A 24,984-nucleotide genomic window follows, 5' to 3' on the forward strand; every position below is an offset into this window, starting at 1 on the left:
GATGACTCTGTTTACTGCTTAAATGCAAATTAAGCAGAGCACACATTCCTTTGTTTAGGACAGACCCGTCTGCCAACTTCTGCTTGGGCAAGGCTTTGGACCATGTGTTAACAACATCATACAGGGGAATCTTATAACTTCACATTCAATGTTGCCACACATTTTATCAGGACAATGTTCACCACCAAATTTTGAATTTTCAAATACCGTACAAGGCATACCTTGTACAGAGATTATTACAATAGTGTATAGGGTGTGAATACAAGGATGGATTCCATCACAACAAGTTACCACACCAACTGAAGTGTACTGAGGTGAATGTCTGAATCTCAACAAGATCCTGTTACTAAAATGAAGGATTTAAAAAACCAAAAATCAGTCCTGTGAAGGAAGATGACTGTTTTTTTACAACAGATGCTCAAAAAAAACAAAAAAACAAAAAAAAACAAACACACAAATGTATTAAATACAGTACAATTGTAAGTTATGTGATGGGGCAAGGCCAGATGGCTATAGTAAAGTAATGGGAGACAGATATATTAGCCACAGGCTAAAAATCCCTGTTACCAGGATAAGCAAATGGCAGCTGCTCCAGGTCAATTAAGACACCTGGGGCCAATTAAGATCTTTCCAGAAGGCAGGGAGGACAGCTAGGTTGATTGGGACACCTGAAGCCAATCAGGGGCTGGCTGAAACTAGTTAAAAGACTCCCAGTTAGGCAGGTGAGTGGGTGTGTGTCAGGAGCTGTAAGAGGAAGCTATGCTGTCGGAGAAACTGAGCCATACAAACCATATCAGGCACAAGGAAGGTAAGGGTGAAATTGATCTTGAGGAAGTCGGGGCTGCTGTCGGGAAGTGGCCCAGGGAATTGTACCCATCCTGTTTCTAAAAAGTTAGCTACCATAGCTGATACTATTAGGGTCCCAAGGCTGGAGCCTGGAGTAGAGGGTGGGCCTGGGCTCCCCCTCTTTTCCCCCTGATTAATCACTGAGACCTGGGAGACAACCGAGACTGTGCAAGGGAGGATAGCTTCTCCTCACCTCTCTTGCTGGCTTATGATGAAAATGGCTCAGTAGGCTGTGACCTTTGTCTCTAGAGAGAGAAGGGCTATGTGGAGGGTCACAGTGAGCCTCTGAGGCTAGTGAAATCTACCAGGAAACATGGGACCCACAGAGACAAGGACAGAGCTTTGTCACAGTTACCTATACTAACCATAACTGGGATGCATGCTTGTAACACATTCTTTGTTCAAAGCATTCTGAATAGCAAGTAATGATTTGTTAGAAAATACATTTTACTTTTAAAATGTTTAAACACAACATCTGAGTACACTGTCAATGTTAATGAACGGGAGTATAGTTTATGACTGACAAATGAGATTTACCATGGACAATTTCAGAGAGCCTTATCCTGCCCCCATTTAAATCAATAGGGAGTTTTGCTTCAGTGGGAGCAGGACTGGGCCCTTGTCACAAGTATTTGGTTTTAGAAAAAGTGATTATGTTAATATCTTAATGTTACTGGGCCAAATCTACTGCTGGCATAATGCCAATGAAGTCAGAGTTCCACTAGGAGACATACAGACCACAGCATACAGACCAAGTACTTCTTTATAATTTGTACTTGCATCAAGGCTGTTGGCCAAACTCTGCTCTCACGTAACTCAGAGTAGTGCAAGTGTTTTACATGGAGATCCTCTGGGCGTATGCCATTATAACTGGGAACAGAATCCAGCCCTGTCTCTGTATATCCCATGCACTGAAATGCACCTACTTACGAAGTTCACCCACTCCGTTAAAAATCGACTGTATACTGACAAAGAGTTTGCATTACATTGTCTTCAGGTAAAAGAAAAGAAGCCCTCTCTTTTGGAAGAAGCGTAGTTATGGAAAAGAACGTACCAATACCAATGTAACTGCTGCTACTACATTATGTGATTTACCTGGCTCAAGGTGAACTCCAGCTGGTACGTTCAAATTTCAGTACCACTGTCCAGGGTGCAGTAACTCCCCACTTAACCTCCTCTCGCTTAACATTGTTTCGATCTTATGTCCCTGCTCAATTACAGAACATGCTCCATTTAAAGTTGTGCAATGCTTCGCTATAATGTCGTTCGGCTGCCTGCTTTGTCCACAGCTGGGCAGCCCCCCATAGGCTCCCCTACGTGCCCCTCCCCCACCGCCTGCCGACAGACCGCAGATCAGCGCCTTCCCCCTCCTCCTGCGCATGGCAATCAGCTGGCGTGCGGCATTCAGGAGGGGGGAGGAGCGAGGACTCGGCATGCAGGCTCCCCCTCCCTCCCCAACGACACAAGCCAGCTGATTGCCGTGGGCAGGAGGCAGGGGAGGGAGGGAAGGAGGGGGGAGCTTGTGCACCGAGTCCTTGCTCCTCCCCCCTCCCTCCTGCCCCCTGAATGTGGCAAGACAGCTAATTGCTGTGGGCAGGAGGGGGGGGAGGAGCGAGGACTCGGCACGCAGGCTTCCCCCTCCCTCTCCTGCCTGCGGCAATCAGCTGGCTTGTGTTGAGTCCTCCCTCCTCCCCACTCCCTCTTGCCTCCTGAATGCTGCAAACCAGCTGATTGCCGCGGGGAGGGAGGAGCAAGGACACGGCGTGAGGCAGGGAGGGAAGAAGAGGCAAGTTAAGGGTGGGGGCTTGGGGGAAGGGGTGGCGTGGGCGGGCCAAGGGTTGAGCCCCCCGCCCTTGGTGCTTGTAGAGTAGGGGAAGCTGCCGCTGCACAACGTGCTTCTCCTAGCCTACAGCACCTTCAGCCTCCTTACCTGCCTCACCGTCTCCAGTGCCAGTGGGCTGTGTGGGGTAAGGGGTGGGCACCTCCCAACTATAGTACTGTACGGCAAACAACAAAATTTCCCTGGAACCTACTCCCCCCCCCACCCCCCCCTATTTACATTCATTCTTATGGGGAAATTGGATTCACTTAACTGTTTCACTTAAAGTTGCATTTTTCAAGAACATAACTACAATGTTAAGTGAAGAGTTACTTGTATTATAAATAGTTGTCATTATAAAAGAAACGATAGCAATCTGACAAACTAGTGCCACGTCCTGCACTCTGTACAGAGTTAACAGATCTCCTAGAGGACCCAATCCAGAGTAGAGGACATGTACTGGGTTACAAGGTACAGTACACGAGTATAAATGCTCCCAACCACTGTGCCTCCTGAAAATGCAGCTTGCTTAGAGACGGTCAAGTTACAAAAAATAAAACACAAGTTTTGATACACAAATGTAGTGAAGAATATTTTCACTATTTTCCCCATCCACCAGTTTGGTCTTGATGAGTGATTCACCAATTTAGTAAGCTTACTGGCCATGCCAATGCCACACATCTGTTCCACCCCACCTTGCTCTAATCTAAATCACTGTAGAAACAGCTATTCTTGAGCATTACTCTACAGTCCACATGGTGCCCAGAGTCTCTCTGCACAGCTATCCCTCATCATGCATAGCATAACCACAGCATGTAAACTGCTTTTAAGAGGACTCCTGCACCAGAGGAAGGATAGGATTTAGACCACTGACTTCAGTGGAACTTCTGCCTGAGTACAGAGTGTGGGAATTGAGTCCTAAAAAACAAAATGAGTTGATTCTACAGCTAACAAGTTCATCTAACATTCACAGAAGACAGAGCTCATGACTCACTATCAACCAGCTTATCTTTGTAACAAAGAAGCCGTTAGTTAAAAAAAAAGTGAAAATTTTAAGATTTTCAACTTCTTAATCCCAAACAGAGCACTCTGAAAATAAGGTCTGCAACACCACAGCTGACAAAAGCCAGAAAAATCTCTTAATTGCAGATTGTATTTTCTATTAGAAGATCATATTTTAAATCTCAAAAAAAAGTTATTACTATGCCAGCAACATAGTAATAAATAACTTTGAAGGCCTTCTCACTTGCCTGGAGTATGTCTACACGCTGGCCCATGCCAGCTGACTCGGGCTTGCTATGCCTAGGCTAAGGAGCTTTTTAATGGCGGTGAAGACATTTGGGCTCAGACTGGAGCCTGGGCTCTAGGACCCTGCGAGGGGGGAGGAGGCCCAGAGCTCAGGCCTACGCCTGACCATCTTCACAGCAATTAAACAGCCCCTTCACCTGAACCTCAGTCAGTTAGCACATGCCAGCCAGGGGGTTTTAAATTGCAGCGTAGACATATCCTTAGTTACCCTTTGATAGTAGTAAAGTAAGTGGTAAACTTCCTAATGACAGTATTTAATTAATAAGATGCTTTTTTAAAAAAAAAAATCTGTCGCTGCTTCCTAAAGAGAGATCAGTTAATTACTTAATTCTTCTTAATGAAATGATTAACGTTCTTTCAACAAAGAAGACAGAAATTTATTACACTGCAAGTTTCATTGAAAAAGCAGTGACATGAACACTGCGCCTCCTCTGCTGCCTCCCCTCCCTTCTTCAGTTCTAGTTTCCATTTTACGCAGCCTCGTCATTCGAGCAGCGCTCGAACATCTTGACACAAATATCTGCATCGCTGTCGTCTTGTTGTGAAATCGAGTCCTACATTCCAGACATGCACAGCCTTGAGATCTAAAACAAAGAGGTAACCCAGCACTATGGGTCAGCTTGAATCTTGCCTCAGATCTGAATGAGGTATTAATTGTGATGCTCTTAAAAATGAATTTAAAAGGAGAAACGATGCTGTTATTCTGGAGCGAGTACTGAAGAACATGAATAACTTTTACAGCAAGTACTGGGTAAGACTACACTGAGCTTGTATAGAAATGAGGCGTGTATTTTAAAAGATTGTGAGGGAAGGGTGTTTGGGTCTCAGGATGGAATTTTCTAAAGCTTCTACAAAGAGATTGGTGTCTAACTCTTTTAGGATATACCTAACACTGCAATTAAAAGCCTACAGCTGGCCCATGCCAGTGACTTCATCTAAGGGGCTGTGTAACTGCGAGATGGAAGGGTCCCAGAGCTCAGGCTGCCACCCAAGCCTGAACTTCTACACTGCAGCCCATGTCAACTGGCAGATGTCTAGTTGCTGTGTAGACATACCCTCTGGCACTGTTAAACTGCACCTTTTCAACAAGATAACGTGAAGCCCTCCCCCCCCTCCCCCCCAACACTTACTGCATTGGAAAGTAGGTCTGGTTTGGTTTTGTTGAGCGGGAAGGGGATGCTGAAAAGGTTGATTTTCATAATTATCTGAAGCTCTGACCATGTAACCAAACCTCCTCACCATTTAATCTTTCTTTATCGCAATCTTTTTAATACAGACATGACATTCTACTTACTTTCACGCTCTCTCTATTTCGTTCTTAAAAACACTTTGCCATCATTGGCTCTGCTATCTAAAGCAGTAATAATGCACGTCCAATCACATAAAACTACAGCGGGTTTCCCAAGATGCCTTGGGAAGTATGACTAGTTTACTGATGTGTTAATATGTTTAATCTACTAATTAATGAATAAACAGCTTACATTACGAACCCGGGGGAGGGATACCGAGAAGAAAAGTAGAGAGCCCAAGGAAAGACACTTGACCCTAATTGCTAGCAACAACATGACAAAGCTAATTGGGAAGCACAGCTCAAACCAAGACACAACATGAAAGGAAATGTCTGGATTCTAGGGGCGAAACTAATAAGTATGTTAGTGGCTCCAAATCAACTTGCCCAATTATGCCACCTTTTGTTTGACTTTCTGTTTTAGCAGCAGAGAAGCCAATGCCACCTGAGCATGGACTATCCCCTCAACCCACTGCCCAAACAAGAGTGTTTGCCAAAAGAAAGCATTCACTCCTCACACATCACGTCCATGAGTTAGGAGATGAGCTAGCCCACATGAAGTTCCAGAGTTTTTGAACAGACTATTCTATTCTAGTCCACATTTCTTTCCCCTCCCTCTTCATAGGTCTTAATCCTCCCTCCCATGACTCAGCTGCCAAGATCAAAGCACTTGCTCTGAGTCTGGGAGAGCAAGCAGTCTGCTGCTCAGACTTCCCTACCACTCTTTCTACCAGTCACCAAGGCATGAGAAAGCAAGACTCATGCTGCATCCTCCCTATAGGGAGGATAGCATTACCTTGGCAACACTTACAGCCCCACAAAGCCTTAAGGAGTGCAGAAGTTTCACCCAAACTCAGCTTTCCCACATGCTGGCACAGAGCACAGTACACAGGCACGATTCTCCTTTTGTTTACACCAGCATAGCATGGACTTCAGTGGAATTACTCCTGATTTACAAGAGTGAGAGGGGACAATCGGGCTTGTGTATTTAAATACACAACACAAAATGGTTTCACATATTTTGTAAGAAACATTTTTCTCTCTGAAAAAATCAATTAAACCAACAATAGTAATAACAGCATTTACTGCAGTGCTGTGCTCTGGGCCATTTCAATCCTCGTCAAAGACAGAAGAAAGTTGACTTAAATTATGCATCCATCACACCTTGAACACTAGGAAATATTATTCCATCGCATAAGATGTCTGTTTTAACAGAGTTTACATTTGAATTAACAGGCTAACTTATTGAGGAAATAGGCACTTGTAATAAAAAACATAACAATGACAAGTACTGTAGGGAAAGACTGATTAACAGTAAGCAATAACTTTATTCAAATGATCCTCAAGTGTTTCTATTTATTCATATTCTTTTGAGACCATTCCCACTGTACAAGGGAATGGGAAAGGCCTACAATTAGTTTTCCAAAGAGCATTCCCAGGAATATTGTAACACAAGACATAAGTAAATATTTCATGATATGGCTTCCATTTCAATAGATCTGTCAAGATAGTTACAGGGCTTGACAGTACTTCTATATTTAATTAAATTTTCACACTCATACTTTAATGTAATTTAAATAGATTATTAGTTGTCAGAATATAGAATAAATTTTGTTTACGATTTAGTTACTTTAAGTACTTACATTGAGGAAACTCATTTAACCCCATGACTGAGTAGCATTAAGTGTTGAGATGAGACTTCTAAAGAGCTTCTATTGCCCTTTGCACTCTTGCAATAATCTTAAATTACTACAACTTAATTGCAATTTCAAGGCACTAAAATCGAGGGTTTTTTTTTTTTTTAATAAGATAAGGGGGGGGGGGGGGGGGGGGGGGAATCACTTAGTCCTACTCAGGTACTAAGTTCTTTCTGAACAGAAACTGGTTTTGTTCAGTCTTTTCTGTATTCTCAGTTGTTTATGGAACATTATCTTCATTTTCAGAATGGGACTGAATAAATAACTATCCAGCTTATTCACACAAACACCCTGTTATACATAATACTGTGCACTTCAGGTATATAGATTGGTGCCAGGAGACTAGAAAGACAAAACCCGAGAGTACACTTGTAGAGAAGTCTGCAAGCTAATTTTTTCTGTGATTAGGTAGGTTTAAGAAAAGAGTAAGAAAAAGAGGATGTTAAAGTACTCAAGACATTCCAATCAATATGTGTCTGATCTTCTAAAAATGAAGCAGCCCTTTACATCTTTGAACACCAAAAAATCTGAATTAATAAAAATGAAACTATATAAAGTTTGTATAATTAAGTCTTTCCTGATTACTGTATTGTTTATTCCATCCTACTTCCTCCATACAGAATACTCTGTGACATCATCTTCTTACCTATTGTAGCTGCAATTACCAACACAGGAATAGCGATGGGAATCAAGCTATATAGTAGTTTGAGATCAGTAGACTGTGAGCAAGTGCTTTAGTTAGGGCAAAAGAAAACAATTCTACAGACAGCCAATCTTGTTTAATTTCCTACTGCAGTAAGACACATGAAAAGCATTCAGCTAACAAAACAATTCAAATCATCATTTAATTTCACTATGACTAGGATCCAAATAAGCTCTTAAGCATGTGTATAACTTTAAGCATGTGACATCAATAGGACCACTAGTGCTTAAGTTAAGCACAAGCTTGAGGTTGAGTGCTTTGCTGGGTCAGGGTCTATGAGAATAGCTGCCTTTACTGCAAATATGCTGTAAGAGTCCAATGCAAAATGTCTACAAATTTGACCCACTCATTGAATGAGTGTCTTTGACTACTCATTTAATAAGTATTGTGACACATGTGGGAGATAGCAAGTTATTCATCTGAGACACTTGCAGTGCCAAGTCATAAATGGAATGAGCTGCAGTACAGACAGAGTGCAAGCCATAAGTGTAGTTTTTCCATTTTTATTTTTATTTTTTTTTTTGTTACTACCTTAATACTGAAACCAGTCATTATTTCCTTCAGGATTTTATAAAATTTCCCTCCCTCCCGCCAAAAAAAGAAAATCTCTCTTATGGAAGTGATTATGAGAAACAAACAGTAAAGAATCTTTTGGGGGGTGGTTCTGATCTTTTCTTAAATGCACATATATATTTAAATATTGACAATGTGCAAAATAAGTATTCACCCATTAGCTAAGTTGCTTCTATAAGTGCCCAATCCTGCGCCCACTGAAGTCTGATCAAAGTTTTGCTATTGGATTTTTACTTCTGTGCAAACTTGATAGGCCCTTACATGAAACTACAGTACAACATGCATTTAGAAAGGTAAGAAAAGGCCTAAACAAATGCAGTTCCTGTTCAAAGGAAACCAACTACCTGTGCAAATCTAGCTGCAGTTTTCTCCAACCCTTTCTCAGCTGCATAAAACATTTCAGCTCAGTCCCTTGAAGTTGCAATTAAACTGTAGTAATTTAAGATTATCATAAGAGCAAAGGGCAGTAGAAGCTCTTCATGAGACCTCTCACCACTTAATGCTACTCAGTCTTGGGGTTAAATGAGCTTCTTTAGTATAAGTACCTTAAACCAACTGAATCGTAAACAAAATTTATACTATTTTCTGACAGCATATGATCTATTTAAATTTTATTAAAGCATCTCTGAGAAAATGTAGAAAGACAAAAGCACCATTAAAGTATAAATAACTGGACAGACTTGCTGAAATAACCATATTATAAATACAAATTCTACATGAATGCACATTTTACAATTTTACATATAACACACACCAGAAAAATATTTCATGAAGAAACTGTCATCCAATTCAAACAATCAATATAAATGGCCACAAGCCATAAGAATATTAAATACTTAACTGTATTCCATGGAAAAACCTTGCTGTTTACTACTAACCTTTCCCTTAATTTTTACAGTATCATGAAACAAAATGGATTTGAGAGGCTTACATGTTTATGGTATTCTCATAGTAATGATGTTAGTGCAAATTTAAGCTCTGTTAAACAGCGATCTTCCCTAATAAAATAGCATTGCACCACATTTGCAACACGACAGTGTTCAATGTACAATTCTTCACTTAACTCTTTTTCCTTCTCTTACCAGTATAAAAATCAGCTTGGTTACTATTACTATTCCTGGTGGAACTGATTTGAGAAAATATTTATAGCTATTAAACATTACATATTACCCAAAATGGCTTAATAGCATACATATGTATGTTTAACATGCATACTTTAATTAGACAATAAAAAGTATATGCTATAAAAAACTACTGGCTTTGCAATAAGTTGTGCAGCATGGTGATGAAACCTTGGCTTATAAAAAAAAGTATAAAGTGCTTATTGTGTGTCTGTACTGCTAATTAAAGAAATACTTAAATGATACAGGGTTTTTTTTTAAATCATGCAATACATGTTCACTTGTGTTTTCCTGTATACATTAACATCGCAGCTTTTTACTTAAGAATTTGAAAATCTCTATTTCCATTGTTTTAGGATATTTTATAGCAAGAAACTAGGTGGTGAATAACATTTGCAGAGTTTACACTGAAGTGTTTGAAGATGAATACAGAATCCTACAAAAGGTTTAAAGGAATATAAATATCTAATTTGATGAGTTGATACTTCGGTTGTGTTTTACTTTGAGAAAACCATAATACGCTATGCTGACATTTGGTACTACTTTCTTTAAACAAAAGTATAGTAATTAAGTTTATATAAAGTAGACTCAAAGGGACATGACACATTTTTTTGTAAAAATCAGGACATGGCCAAAACATGAAATCTCATAGTTTGATGCTATATTTAGAAAACTACCTTTTTGTTTTCTAAATTCCAAGAACTGAGTGAAACTAAAAATAAGGCAAAAAATAACAAAATTGTTCTAGTCCACATCAGAATAACACCTTCACACGCACACTTGGCTTCCTGACCATTCAGAAATTCTAACATTTCAGAGGTAAACTTCATAAAACTTTATTTTTTTGCTAACATGATGTTCGTGAACTTCTCTGCAATTCTAGGGAGCCTAAATAAAATAGAACTGTAAATCAACTTAAAACTGAATACAACACCGTCCCAAAGACTAATTAATTAACTCGTTCTGCAAGTTAATTATCAGAATCTGAAGAGGTAGGAAAACACTGAATTGAAATACTAGAAATGGTTTTTCTCAAAGTTATCTTTTGGTTTCACAACAAAGATCAGCATTTGTAATGGTCCATTTCTGGAGAAGTGAACATATAACCTTGCTGCCTGATCGAATAGTCCAGAGCTTTCAGTGAGGCAGCTCCTGACAACAGCCCAGCAGCAGATTTGTTTGATCTCTACTGCCTTCCTTAATCTGGGTTGTCAAGGTTCACTTGTTGGAGGCTGTTTACTTTACTTTTTTCAAAAAAGCGATTTTTTTTTTTCCTCCTCTCGCTCATACAATGACTAATCCAAAGACTAAGGGGAAAGAATGCTGCCAATGCAAGATGTTAAAGCTACACTACCTTTTTGCAATAAGATTTTAGCTGACACCTTTTGAATGGTGACTAGTGGAGATTCCTCCCCCACCCATCACCCCCATTTCATTCTATATAATTGTGCAATAGTTCAAATAAAATTTGGGGCAGGGAGGGGGATTTAGAACAGAGAACTTGAAACCAAAAGACCAAGTTTCCCCTCCTTCCCTTAAGCCCCTCAATCTGGGTTCAAAGATGCATAGTACACTTCCTCCTTGAGATCCACTTTGTTATTGTAGAACTCAAAATATTTGAAAACCTCTCATGCTTAACACGGAAGAACAACACAGGATTTGCCTTCTCAATCAGATAAATTGTAAAATACTATTAAGTATTTCAAACATCTATTTCTGTCCTCCAATAAAATTAAACCATAGACAACTACTACCTTAAGGAGTATGAGAAGTACATTTCTTGAAAGACATACTTACAAGTAACTATCTGCCTAGTTAAGAGAATGTAATTAGTTATACTGATGTTTTATAAGTCAGATAACCAAAGCAAATTCATAACAGAAAAAGCTAAATTTAAAACAAGTGTCATTTAAAGATTTTTTTAAAAATAGGTATAATTATTCAATACTCAAGGATTCAGAATCATCTACTGTACAGACACACTGTGCAAATACTGTACACATTACTCATTCACAGAACAGTTACTAAAAGTGAAACCCTAAACTCCTGATAGGATAGGAGATCAAGCCAGAACTCTCCACAGAAGTAGAATTCAGAAGCACTTGTAGCCGTTAAATGAAATGCTTGGTGGGAGCATTATGTCTGAAGAGTTGACACTGACAGTCATAATGTTTTTTAAAAAGTGCCATTTTAAGAGTTTTTTGGTTCACTGAAAGCAAAAAATTGTAAGACCAATGCCTAGAACGAAGGCAGGCTAAAAATCAATACACTTTGTAATCAACCCAGCAATGGTATTTAAACACAATGAGTTGGAAATAATTAATAGTTATAAAGTGGGATGGGGGAGGGAAAGGAAGCATGTCACTGTATTTTATAGCAGCACTTATACTGTTAGCTAAATTCTGATCCCATGTTTTCTTGTTTAAAAAAAAAAAAAGACAACTCCATGTTTAATACATCCTGCAGCATGTACTTTCCCCCTTCGGTTTCACTGACCTGAAATAAACGTTTCAGCCTGTAGCTTTTGTAAGCTGATCTGTACCCTTTATGATAGATGTTCCCCTGGTTTCTCTTTATTTGGGAGTTTGCTTTTGGAGTGGGGAAGTGTGTGTGTGAGGGGGGGGGTGTCCTTTATATCCTTATATGTAAAAGCCTCCGCCGATTTCCCTATACTTACCGGGAGATAGCAGTGAGAGAGGCTCTGAGTGAATGATCGCCAGTACACAGCTCCTCAGCAAAGGCTGCTGCTGCTCCGGCAGGCAAAACTTTGGGCTCTACGGTCGAGAAGAAACCAGGGGTTCTTTCAACAAGTCTCCAGAAGGCAGGTTTGGTCAGGGGGAGGAGGGGGGGGGGGAGAGAAAAGGTGCGGTGTTGAGGGGGGGGGGGGGAAAGAAGAGGAGCCGTGGAACACTTGCAAGAAACGGGATCAGGAAATAGATCTAAGGACTGAGTGGTAGTAACAGGATCTAAAGATCTCCCCTCATCGCCATTCAGCGGGGATCTGCGCTTGCAGAGTTGCACCCGGGGGCAAGTGGCAGGGTTGGGTCTGGAGTTGCAAATGTTTATTCAAACACTTCATCTCAGAAGAGGGAGGGGGGGGCAGGTTGGCAACGGAGCAGGCACCGAAGGCTGGGGACGATGCGCGGGGCTGGGCTCTGTGTGTGTGTGTGTGTGTTACACTGGCGGGGGTGCCCGGGAACGCCGGCCGCAGAGTCAGCTGGGCTGAGCGCTCTGGAAGCGACAACAGGTGGTAGTGGATGTGGAGGGGCGGGAGGCAGGACTGGCTCGGGCAGCGGCAGCAAGGCGGGGGGGAGTGAGGGGACTCCAGGTCCCCGTTGCGCTGGGGGGGAAAGAGGACAGCCGCTGGCCGCAACTTCTCCGCACGCTGCCTGGCCACTGCGCCGCGTGTGCGCAACTCCCGCGGGGCAGGGATCGCGCCCGCCGCCTCGCGGCAGCCCCGGCTCCCGGGGAAGAGCCGAGCCCAATCCTGGGGCCGCTCAGCGGCGCGGCCAGCCCCCTGCGTGCGCGTGGGCTGGGCTCGGGGCGGGGGTGTAACTGAGCGGGACCTTCCCCCCCCCCTCTCCCTCCGCCCCACGTCTGGAGGGTCCCCGGGGGAGCCCGCGCGCTCCTGCCCGGGGCGCCACTCCGCGGGAGCGCACCGCGGCGCGAGCGGCAGGCGAGCCCAGCCCCTGCGTGCGCGGAGGGGCGTGTGCGCCCCGGGCCCGTGCGCTGAAGTTCGCGGGGAGGGGGCAGAAGATGGATAAAAAGTTTCCAAAGTGAGAGCAGAAGGGGGGGGGGGGGGGGGGGTCCCCCCCCCCCCCCCCCCCCCCCCCCGGGGGGAGAGGCGTGTCCCCCCCCCCCCCGTCCCGGCACCAGCTCCCCGTCCCGGCTCGCCGCGCTCCCCCCGCGGGGCGCTGCGCTGGGGGTGGCTGGTGGAGCTGCTCCAGCGGCCAGCCCCAGAGGTGAAGGAGCCGCCGCCTCTCCCATTGCATCGGCTCTGATTTATGCAAACAGACCGGCGGCCAGCGCGCATCCCCCGCCAGCAGCCGGGGGGAGGGGGGCACGTGGAGGCTGGGGATGGGGGGGGGGGGGGGAGGGGTTAGGGGGCGGGGGGGGGGGGGAGAGAGAAAAGTGAAACAAACAAGAAGGCGCCTGAAAAGTGGAGGGGAAAAGCCGAAAAGCCCAACTCACCCGCTGGAGACGGCCTGTCGGTGCCCACTACGGGCTCCCCCCAGCGCGGGTGAGTCTGCCTGCCCGTCCCTCCCTGTACTCTAGCCGGGCAAGCCCCATGCGCCGAGCCTGGGCAGCAGGCACAGCGTGCCACAGCCGCACAATAAATAACAATAGAGCCCTCCGCTCGGGACTAGCTTCCAGGGGAGCCCAGCGCCTGGCAGGGCCAGCCCCGCTCCCAGCCCCCGCCGCTCCCGGCGCCTTGCGCGGCCACTCCGGAGTTTGGCGAGAGGGAGGAAGAAGGAGGCAAAGCTGGGGCTGGGGGGGGGGGGAGAAATAACACCCCCGCGGAGGGAGATGTTGTTATTTTTTGCTGTTATGAGTCTCTGACGTCACATCCACCTGCTGGGTAAACAACAAGGCTCGGTGCAAAGAAAAACACACACACACACTCACACACACACCGCTCGCAGTTGCAAAAGAGGCAGCGGAGCCGGGGGGCGCAGCCCAGCCAGGCGCGAGGGGGGCGAACCGGGGCACAAGGGTTGCGGCGGTGCAGCTCGGCTCCCGGGGGAGACGGGGACACAACCGAGCTGGGGCAAAGGGGGACGCTGGGGGGGCGAGCGAACTGTGGGCTGGGGCTTGTTCCCGTCCAGAGGCGAGAGCGGAGGGGAGAGGGGTCGGGGTGGGGGGAGAGATCTGGAGCGAGCGCCAGACTGAAAGTGCGAGTGTGTCGGAGGCAGCGCCGAAGCGAGAGGCTTCTCCCCTCTCGGGTTTTTCGGCACTTGCTCCAATGAAAGCCGGCGAGTTCGGGAGGTGAAAGTTCAGCCGAAGGACAAACCCCAGTGTGCAAGGAAACGGGCGTGTACCGCGAGCGAGTGTCTCCTTACAAAGGGCACGGAGCTAGGTTACACGCGCGCTGGGGCTGGGGTGAGTCCGGGCAAGGCGCCGCTGGGAGAAAGTGCCTTCAAATCGCGAGTCGCTTGTTTGTTTCCCTCCCCCTTCGCTGCTCCTTCTAGGAACAGGCTCAGAGTCTGGGGCGATGCGTTGTTTAACACAAGTTACCTGCTGTGGCAGAGATACCGGTCAGGAGGAAAGTGTTGAGGGTAGTTTACATCCAGTGCTCAGAAAAAGAAAAAAAAAAAGGTGATGAGATTTGTTAGTGTGTTGCAACCAGGCTTGAAGTTAAATCGCCTGAGAGAAATCCAATAAAGGAGGCAAGGGATGCTGAATAAATGCTGCTTTATTTCTAAAGTCTTAGCACTAAATTAACTCCCCTCCTTAAAAAAAAAAGGAAAAATAAAAGGGGATGGGGGAATAGGATGGGTACCACTGAAGATTCATATCACCAAGGCCATAGCAGTAAGTGGCTAGTTCATAGTATGTTGGCATTTCTTTCATTAATCCAGTTTGGAACAGTTAGGTTGCAGTCTTGCTGCTCACAAACCTCTGTGTTTTTTAAACACTTTTATTTAATATTAACCCATAACATGATCGAGGCCTTTCTTTAAAAAAAAAAAATGTATAACCCGTTTGAAAAGTAATAATTTTGCACTATCAATTATAATTCAGGGCCTTTTATGAGGCTCTCAAAGCACTTTGCAAAATATAATTAAGCCTCCCAACATCCCTGTAAGGTGGGGGGGAAATTACCCTGCTTTATGAATAGGTATGTGAGGCACAGAGAGACTACATTAACAGCCTAAAATCACACAACAAATCAGTAGTAAAGCCAGAAATAGAATCCAGAATTCCTGACACACACACACCCCAGTCTTATAAGGTCTAAGCACTCCCTCTCTACAGTGCTTAATATAAAGACCCACTTGCACAGCTCTATTGTTAATCAATAATATGTATAAAATAAACAATAAATATGTTCCTATTTTTACCAGTGCCAGGCAGAGGAAAGTAGGTGATTAGTAAACCAAAAGCCCACTCACTATTGCTGCATGACTTGAGACCTTACAGGATCTTGCCTCAGCAGCAGGAGCCTCAGCCTGCATTCCATGTTTAGAACAAAATTCCCATTGATCTCGGTAGGTGTTTTGACTGAGGAAGGACTGCGGGATTGGATCCTCAGTGTCCATCCAACCGATAATAATAAAACTCATCACTTCAGCAGCTTCATGGTAAAAATGTATTAAGTTAAAAAAAAAAAAGCTGAAATTTTTTAACTCACTCAATTGTTCCAAGTGTTAAAGACAGTATTACTAATACCTAATAGTGTTATGCCCAAGTACCATTTCGCTTATATGGTATGAACCACACTGGCATAAATGAAGAGAGTTAAAACATAGAACTGTAATTTTGCCATATTTATTCTATATCTGAGTGGCATTTTCTTTGTGGAGTTTAGTTGGACTCTTAGAACTACTGCTGTTCAGTTCAGTGATAGTTACTCCTATACAACCAACTGTTGTGTGTCTGACCTAGCATATGACACTGCAAAGTGTACAAGAGACCAACAAACTCCAAGCATGAAATGCTGGTCCCATTGAAATCAATGGCAGTTTTGCCAGGGACTTCAACAGGGCCAGGATTTCGCCCTAAGTGACAAATGGAGGAACTGACAGGCCCTACCCATTGGGTGGTGTTAGCAATCCCACTAGTTAAAATTATAAATGTAGAATTTTTCCTGCTAACCCCCCTACACAATCTCTCTTATACTTATTCTGTATGAAGAATGCCAATTGGTGTCTGATGTTTGAGAGGGCTGCATACAGAATGCCCCACAGAGATCAGTTGTGTAGACTGAAGATGAACATTTTACCCTTCCACTCTAAAATGTTCAGCTTACCCTGTGAGTAGCTACAATAAGTGATGTGTTGAAGCATCACACCCTTTCAGAAATAAAGATAATGGCCAGATTTGTAAAAGAAGGTGCTTAAAGCTAGGCTCCTAAATTTATATTTAGGTATCTAAATCAGTGGCCTCATTTTCAGAGGTGCTGAGGACCCAGAAACATCCAGTGTACTAGTGTGACAGCAATTCTGCAGCATTCTGTAAAGAACAATTTAGATGGCAATTTGATTCTAGGAATTATTGAGCAACATACTCGGTTAGCAGAAACTATTTTCTTTCAACTAAGTGGAAACTGTTAATAATCTCATTTTGTCCATTTCTTTGCTTTTTGGTAATTGCACTCACCCCATTTTTGGCTTTCAGCAGGTTTGAAACAAGGTTCTCACTAAATGTTGCTCTCTCTGATTTTGTATATTTCAGTGTCTAGTCAGCTGAAGTGGTGAAGAACTGCATGTCCATTTACTATATGTTAGTGGGGAACTTAACTGCTTCTTAACATATTGTTCATTTTCAACACTGTCACGTTGCATTCATATAGAGCACATTTTAATTTCTTGATCAGTAATCAAGTGGAAGTTTCTTCTTGGCAAATTAAAGCAGGAAGATTTTCACACAAAAGAAAGGGCATGGTAGTAGAACGCCACCTTTTGGCAGAAAAAGTAAATACTGTAGAAGCATATTTCGAAGATGCTTCTGATGTGCAATTACACTTTAAATTACACTAATGGCAAAGTACTTATGCCTAATTCATTATATTTTAAATAATTAAGAGGAAAATCATTGCAAATAAATATTTGCAAAGACAAAGATGGTTTAGCTGTACTTTAAGAGTAATCTTCAAAGAGAGTAAGTACATCATTTCATTATGTCATTGTATTACTAAATAGACTCAATTATCAAAAAGCAGCAACAAAATACTAGCCTTCACAATCTACCCCACCCACTTGACGTACAGTGGAATATGTTATAGATGTGTGTGACTGGAAGAGGCAGGTTACATTTTTGTTATATAATTAGGGTCTTTTTCACCTTTTTTCCATTTTACTTCATTGTTTTCTGATAGGAAACTACAGCAGGAGAAAATATATAGTGCAATTCTTAGACCATAGTTTGCACATAAATAGAAGCTATTTTTTCCTCTTACTGAAGTGCTTTAGAGGTATTTATGTTATACATTTAAACCCAGAATAAACTTTTGTTTATTGTAAACTTCTTGGCTCTTGTTTTTAACTATGCAAATTTAAATCAGTATATTAACTCTATAAAACGTGATTAATTCCATAGACACTAAGAGCAGTGGGACTTCTCCCTCCCCCTCCACCAAGGCAGGCTGCTAATTGCACTTGAATTGTTTACTGCTGTATTGTTTTACAAGTGCCTGGAGAAAGAGATGCTTGATATTCCCACCACCACCATGATTATCCCAGGAGCAAATGCTTGGCAGATTTTGGTAAGGGTGTACACACGCTATGACTACAGCTTGTTAGTAAAAAAGAAAAAAAATTATGGAGGTGATGACGCCTCTGTAATTATAGGTGTTACTGTTTTAAAGTCAGAATGTTTTCCAAGCTGCTCTAGCGCCACACCTCCAGCATCCCATGAGCAATGCCTCTTCAAATCCTTTCCATTTTAGTCACTGGTTTACGAGGATATACAGAATACATCAACAAGGCATTGTTGTACACAATGAGAAATGAACTGGAAACAAGTTAGGGCTTCCCTGCTTCTTACTTAGACACAAAGCACAAATGGACACCATGATATTATTGTCTCTGTCTATAGAGTATGAAAAGAAATGCAATATGGGACCTCAAAAAAAAAAAAAAAAAAAAAAAAAAAAAAAAAAGGCACATTGACAAATGAAATTTGTGGGTTTTGCAGCTTGTTTTATATTTTGTGGTTGTTTAAATCAATCATGCCACCATTCTAAGGAGGCATAATTAGAGCAGAGAACCCATGAGTAATCACATCCATTAATTTACAAGAAGATTTCTGCTGCAAAGAAAGTTTGATGTTGGCCATCACTCCAATTCTAAGTATAAAACAAGCGAATGTGAAGAAAGTCAGATCCTTATGACAATAGACACTGTTCAAAAGACAGAAGATGCAATCTTGCCTGTCAGACTAGGTTTATGAGAGAAGGTAAATAAGGCCAGACATTTCTTTGGCCCAGCTAATTTCTGGAAGGCTCAGCTTTGTGATCCAAGTGGTGATAAGTTTTACAAAGGCATAAAAACCTACACTAAGGGCCTGATCCTGCCCCAAGTGACGCCATTGGCAACATCCCCATTGACTTCAATGGGGGCAATATTCATTTTAATATGGGGAAGCAGGTTGGGGTGGGAACAAGAAAATATAGTTGTCCCCAATGAGAGTTGTAGCCAAAGCAAGATTGTTTTAAAAATTAAATTGTGGTTTATGTCCTTCCCTCACCAGAAAGCCGGTGACATAAAACTAACGTGTACTTAAAAATCCTGGGCCACGTTTTTCAGAAGCGCATAGGACCCAGCATCTGCCCTTGTTCTCAGATTCTGTCTAGCCCTTTGTTCTCAGTGGGAGCTGAGCACTTTTAAAAGTCTAGCCCCTTGTCTGCATTGAAGGCCTGATCCTGAAAGCTGTGGAGCAGCCTCACTTCACAACAAAGTTAATGGGAAATGCTTAGCACCTGGCACAATCAGGCTCCAATTAACCAGCATATACTAACCGCAGCTGAATATTAGCCCCCTGCACTCTCCCTGCCATATAAGGGACTGCTAGCTGAATGGAGAGAAGAGATGAGTCGTGAGGAACACAAATTGTCTCTCTGTTCTCCCGTTAGCTGGTGTTTACAAGGGAAACCATGGTGGAGGCCAGTTTTCATTTACAGCTTCATCATCGAAGTGCAGTTAGGCAGGTACATGCAGTAGCCTAAATTCTATTCTCCATTATGTTGATGTAAATCCGGAGTAACTCCACTGAAGTCAGTGTTGCATCAGTATGAGTGAGAATGGAATTTAGCCCTGGAGTCCTAAGGGCATCCTAGCAGATTGTAAGGGCTAGATTCTCATACCCTTGCTCACGCTGATATTCCATTACTCCATTCACTTAAAGTCTAACAAAAAGTGGCCTTAGATAACTTGCACACTTTCAGTTGTTCTGGGTTGCCAAACAATAGGTATTTTCTTTTCCTGGCGGGCAAAGAAAGGGGAGGAATAGCTATTGTATTTGGGTCAGAGTATTAATCTGTCCCATTTTGGTGGAGGTTTTTCAATGCATATTCATTGGAATTAATATCAGTCTCAATTCCTATTGCTTCCTGAATATAAGTATATGATGTACTGTACATGGAGTGGCAAACACCACAAGACATCCAATCTTATAGTACCTCTATGACCAATTCATTTGGAAAACCACAAGTCAGGTCCTCTTGCAGTATTGAACATGTGTAAAATGCTAATATGAGCCATCTTATTTTATTGCGCAAACTGGGATGGAGAGAAGACAAATATAGGATAGGAAATAAATATTGCAGGGAGCAAGGGATTGTTTTAGGCATGAAAAGGGAAAGATTTCAGGGAGAAAGACAGACTACAAGAAAACCATTCTCAACACATTTTTCTACAAGTAGTAGGCCAAATACAAACTTAAAAAAGAAGTTAAGGTTTTTATTCTCCCCTCAAGGGAGTTCATCACAGCAGTTTCTCAGACCCATTTTTCAGGATCTCCAACTTCTTGCTCTGTTTGAGACTAGGGTATATGTTCAAAGGAAGGGAAGGCCTTTGTGTCCAAAGACATACTGTTACATTCTACAAGTTATGGCACACCCAGGTCAGTTCCTCCTTGATAACCCCGTGAACATTTGTGTGCAGTTCCTCTCATAAAGCAGTCATTGTCCTCGCATTAAAAATAAATGAATCTCCTATCAACCATGTCATATCCTAAGTCCTGTTTCTTCCCACCATAGTTGACCATGCTACGTCATGGCCAGGCGTGTTAAAGTTCAGCACTCCGTAGGGAATGTCAGGTACCCATAATCATCATACTTCTGGGCCAGAGGAATAGCACAAAAGCATATATGTAAGTGAAGGAACAATAATTATTCATATTATGGAAGCACAGCTGTTGAAACAAATAATGCAACACAAGCCTTGACAGTGATAATATACTGTGTTTATTATTTCCCTCCAGTTATAGTCCATGTGAGGCTCAGTCTCCTAGAGGGCAGCGTAAGGTCCATCTCTTGCAGCTTGTTGAAGGTCAAGAGGACAAATGCTGGTGCGGATGGTATTCCCCCTGCTAAAGGTGCTATTCAGGTCTTTTATCCTTGAGGCTCCCTTTGCTTGGAAGCATAGGAGGCCACCAGCAGTCTCCCATGATTATTTTGCTGCAGCAGAACACCTGTCACCTCTTCTTTAGCTTATTAATAATTTCACCATTGGGTTTTCAGACCGTAAAGCCTGATTTTGTTCAAAGCTAGGCCAGGAGTTCATCGGCGAGAATACAAAGGTTATGAGACTGGCTACCTGTTACTCTGTGACAGGCTGCCATCCACCTAGCCTAAAATTATTTTATGTATATTTATTAACCTGGTTTATTATAGCTTTTTCAATAGCAAAACAGAATAGCTGCATGTTAAATTCCATTTGAGCCCATTTCACAGGTTTGTACCTTACTAAAAAAATTATCTTTAAAAGGTGAATTCTTCTGGAAAATGGGACCAAATCATTTCAGTCATTTTTAACTTGTCCTAGTCGGGCAGGGGAAGGGGAGAGCATTGTAACCCCTGACATATAGTATCTAGTTTAAAATTTATGGAGTTATGTGAGTGCATGGTGCTGTGGATAGGAGTGAAAGAGTTAAACCCCACCACCCTTTTCTCTTTTTTAAAAGTATGAAGGAAATGTATTAAATACAGCTTTTGTTAACATAAAAACTTTCAGTTTCTCATTGCAATATTAAACTCTTCCAAATCATAAATATTTAGTAATGTGGCCAAGTTCACTTTGCAATGAGATTAACTTCAGTTCCTGATTTTCTTACGGTTAAATCCTAAATCATGGTGTTGCATTAATGTAGATTTTTTGCAACAGTCGTCTTCTGGCATAGGTTACCTTAATGCTGGTTTAAGATGAAATCCTGGCCCCACTGGAAGCCAACGGAAGTTTTGCTATAGACTTCCATGGGCCAAGATTTCACCCGTGGAGACTATGGGCCACTGTATCTTTCTACACCAGGTCTATAGCCGTGCAATTTATTCTGGTTCTCCATTCTTGTGGTTCCACGCCTACTTATTGAATTGATTTTCTGTCTCTGATGACAGCACCACTTCTGCAACAAACATCCTGTCTGTAAAGAGTCCTCTAAGGTTAAATTCTCATCCCTCTGCTCTTTTCTGTCTTCCTTTTCACCTTAACTAGAACTTATGCTTTAATATGACTCTTCTTCACACAGTGCACAGTCAAGTTGTGGAACTCCTTGCCTGAGGAGGTTGTGAAGGCTAGGACTATAACAGCGTTTAAAAGAGAACTGGATAAATTCATGGAGGTTAAGTCCATTAATGGCTATTAGCCAGGATGGGTAAGGAATGGTGACCCTAGACTCTGTTTGTCAGAGGGTGGAGATGGATGGCAGGAGAGAGATCACTTGATCATTACCTGTTAGGTTCACTCCCTCTGGGGCACCTGGCATTGGCCACTGTCAGTAGACAGGATACTGGGCTAGATGGACCTTTGGTCTGACCCAGTATGGCCATTCTTATGTTCTATGACTCCTTTAATACTTCTCAGTGTCTATCCTGATCAAGTAAACTTAAATCGCAACTTCCTTAAGCTAAGGAAGCTCCAAAGGAGTAGTACTGCTTTTGGCCTAGAGTCAGCTATTCAAACGCTACTCCATCTCTCCTCAGACTTTTCTGTGTACCACACTGGTCCAGAGGGGGTCCTTACAAACCCGGCAGTGAAGACAGGTATCATGTTACCAGCATGGTAAAGACCATGCAAGAGAGATTATGTAAATGTTAGTATGGGGATGACAATGGTAACATCTGTGTTAAGTCCCTGGATATGCACAGTGTAAAGAGAGGGCCTGATCCAAAGCCCATTGAAGTCAACAGGGGTCTTGCTCTTGACTTCAGTTACCTTAGGATCAGCCCTAGATGTATTGAGGCACCTGCGCAGACTGACTGAAATGAGTGCCCATCCAGACACTAAGAGTGGCAGGACTATTGCAGACTTGACCCTTGAATACTTATTAAACATTACATTAGTCTCTCGTCTCCTTTTTGGAAGTGAATATTATAACTGGACAAAGATTAAAACAAATATCTTGCATTACTGTGGCATTTATAGGGCAGTGCAAAGCCATTATCCTGCGACACGCAATGAACTACCTCTGGATACCTAGTGGAGTTTCAAATTCTGATTAGATCACAGGTACAAATTAAATTTGATGGCCTCTTCACAATCCACCCTGCCATTCTCTTAATTAACTACACTTCCCATAAGCTTAATTGTGATGGCAACATGGTAATTTAAAGATGGTATCTGCCTTTTTTCCACAGAGGATACATTTTTTTGTCCTTGTTGATCTCAAACTTACACAGCACCTTGTGATATTATTGGGTCTAAAGTCTTGCATTATTTTTAACCCTATGGTCCTGCATCAGCCATTAAGGCTTCCACTGCAGTTACATGTCTGTGAAAACAGCAACCCCTGTGTCTCCATTGGAGCAACATATATTGGTTATTGGTGAATAACTGCCAGGAATAAGAGGGATGGGGGAGAAGGGAACAGCTCTTGGAGATAGGGAGAAGAGAGAGAAGCAAATCATGTTCCTGGTGGTTCTAACCCTCTGGCAGTGAACAGGTTAAACCCCACTATGCTGCCATCCCTGTACAGAATTGGTTGTTTTAGCATTGTGGGACCCTGTGCTGTGTTCTCCTTGTCCATTTTGACCTATATCTGACGTTAGCATTGCAAATTATGTCTGTTGCCATTCAGCTAGTCAAAGTGAATGGACAGAAACAAGACAAAAAGCGTAGCAAAGATGATACTAATGGAAGGGAGGGGGGGAAATCTGATTTACATGTAATTAATTATTTTTTATGTAAAAACCATAATATTGTGGTGGTTCTTGAAAAATCATTTAAAGCCTCTTTTCAAAAGAGCAGGCTCCCCTGTTAGTAATCTTCTTTTCTGTGCTGCCAGTATGAATTGTGATATGCAACTTCCTTATTGGTCCATTGCCAGCATTTGCAGGCTGATATCCAACTGTCCAAAAGACCTAAGTAGGATAATCTTGTGTCCTCCTTCTAAATGGATAACTTCACATGACCAGGGACCCTGGCAACCTACTGAACATTTTGGTGGGAAATTGTCAGATTTAAGCCAAAGTTGTGCAGATGATGACAGAAAATGTAATGCAACTGGGGAGAAGTTTCAGATTAAATAGATTAAGTAAATTTGTTTCTTAGCTTGCAAAATGATAAATTAATTTGATTTCAACATATCAGCATCACCTTTCCCAGCCTTGAGGCATCTTGATAGATAATTATAAACACACGCCGATGAAGACAAGCAGTAGGAGCTGTAGCAAAGCAATGGCAGTTTCTCTGCACAAAAGAAAGTCACAGCTCCACACAAACCCTCCATCTCTCAGCCATTCGTCTCACCCAACTCCCCATACACTCCCTTTCCATTTGTTTTAAAGGGAGCAGAGTCAAACGTCAAAGGAACAGGCTTTGCAGCATAACCTAGAGGCCAAACTATTTTGATTATTTCAGATTGAAGTCCGTGGGGTGAATTCCAGTCAGGGGCCCCACTGGCACGACCTTGCCAGCTCTCTCATTTTCCAAGGGAGCTGGTAGTCAGGAACCACAGTTGACCTCGACCATGGCAGTGTTACAGACAGGGAAAGTGAGGCACAGAGCAGTGATGTGATTTGCCCAAGGACACACGCCCTTCAGTGGCAGAGCTCAGAATCTCAGTCTGGTGTCCTATATACACCAGATCACAACATCTAGCTCTTTAGGTCGCAGAATGTCTTCTCTCTGGTCATGATCTTACAAAGAGATCCAGGCAGAGCCTTATGCTCTTCAGGAGTCCCATTAACCCCAAAGGTCCAACCACGGGCATCCTTTTGTAGGATCAGGCCCTATGTTCATAAATAATCATGTAACTGTTTTTCAACAGAAAATTGAATTTTCAACTAAACAAAAGGGTTTTTTTTTTCTGGGAATAGCTGATTTCTGCAGAAAAATTTGACTTTTCATTTAAAAAAAAAACCCAAAACTGTTCAGTTTTGGTTTTTAACTGAAAAAAAAAATTTTTTTAAACAAAAACAAATGCCTTCATTTTCATCAAAATTTGCAGCAAGAATACAATTTCTAACCAGTTCTACACTACATGCATTTTTCATAATACCAAAAAGCAGAAGTGACCAGAGAGTGGAAGATCTGTTAGATTATGGAATAGGCTCCCAAAAGAAGAGGAGGAAGCAACACTGCTTGGAGCATTTGAAACAAGATCAGGAAATACACTGTGGGGAACAATCCTGCACTGACAGGGTGTAAGGTAGCATACTCACCACACATAATAGCTCTCCCTTGTGGCAGGGTGCTATGTTGCAAGGCACCATTGTCTCCAGTGCCTCCAGCAGGCCATCTGCCTCCCACTAG

General features: G+C 42.6%; 1 long non-coding RNA gene across 1 annotated transcript in view; it reads right to left on the minus strand.

The window, feature by feature from the left end:
- The window catches only part of LOC113406285, a 211,354-nt gene extending 197,684 nt beyond the window's left edge, over positions 1-13,670 (minus strand). The window contains exons 1-2 of the long non-coding RNA XR_003369723.1: positions 13,547-13,670; positions 12,033-12,129 (exon numbers count right to left, since the gene is read on the minus strand). This is a non-coding gene — a long non-coding RNA (uncharacterized LOC113406285). The remainder of the gene's footprint in view (positions 1-12,032; positions 12,130-13,546) is intronic.
- Between the last annotated feature and the right edge of the window lie 11,314 nt (positions 13,671-24,984).

This window comes from Terrapene carolina, unplaced genomic scaffold (assembly GCF_002925995.2).
Source record: "Terrapene carolina triunguis isolate 2854851 unplaced genomic scaffold, T_m_triunguis-2.0 Scaffold89, whole genome shotgun sequence".
NCBI lineage: Eukaryota > Metazoa > Chordata > Testudines > Emydidae > Terrapene > Terrapene triunguis.